Here is a 1,084-nt window from a genome sequence, read left to right as displayed (position 1 = left end):
GCATGATGATAATAATAATAATAAGAAGAATAAGAATAAGTGATAACAATAATAAGTAATAACAATAAACAATAACAGTAATAAGTAATGATAATAACAACAGCAATCAAATCACAACATAAATTCTCTCGTAAATTCTACGTACGGAATATTCACCAAGTCAGCGTAGAAAGTTTTTTTTTTTTCCGGATACTCCACTGATGTTCTCAAACTTGTTCTTTATCCTGCATGCGAATGAACAGTTCACAGGGACTGGTCCTTTCCCTCTCCTCTCGAGCACGTGAACCGTCTGCGTTCGAACCACGTATCGAGATGCGTGTCGATACCGCTTCGAGGCATCTGTTGCGGGTACAGGAGTCGAAACAGGTGGTTCACATACACTGATATTTGAGGTCAAAACAGGTGGTTCACATATACTGGTATTTGAGGAGTCAGAGCAGGTGGTTCACATACACTGGTATTTGAGGTCAAAACAGGTGGTTCACATACACTGGTATTTGAGGAGTCAGAGCAGGTGGTTCACATACACTGGTATTTGAGGTCAAAACAGGTGGTTCACATACACTGATAGGGGAGGAGTCAGAGCAGGTGGTTCACATACACTGGTATTTGAGGTCAAAACAGGTGGTTCACATACACTGATAGGGGAGGAGTTAGAGCAGGTGGTTCACATACACTGGTAGGGGAGGAGTCAGAACAGGTGGTTCACATACACTGGTAGGGGAGGAGTCAGAGCAGGTGGTTCACATACACTGGTATTTGAGGTAAAAAAAAGTGGTTCACATACACTGGTAGGGGAGGAGTCAGAGCAGGTGGTTCACATACACTGGTATTTGAGGTCAAAACAGGTGGTTCACATACACTGGCATTTGAGGTCAAAACAGGTGGTTCACATACACTGGTATTTGAGGAGTCAAAACAGGTGGTTCACATACACTGGTATTTGAGGAGTCAAAACAGGTGGTTCACATACACTGGTATTTGAGGTCAAAACAGGTGGTTCACATACACCGGTATTTGAGGTCAAAACAGGTGGTTCACATACACTGGTATTTGAGGAGTCAAAACAGGTGGTTCACATACA

The sequence above is a fragment of the Penaeus vannamei genome, unplaced genomic scaffold (genome assembly GCF_042767895.1).
Source record: "Penaeus vannamei isolate JL-2024 unplaced genomic scaffold, ASM4276789v1 unanchor256, whole genome shotgun sequence".
Classification (NCBI taxonomy): domain Eukaryota; kingdom Metazoa; phylum Arthropoda; class Malacostraca; order Decapoda; family Penaeidae; genus Penaeus; species Penaeus vannamei.
This window is presented reverse-complemented; position numbering follows the sequence as displayed.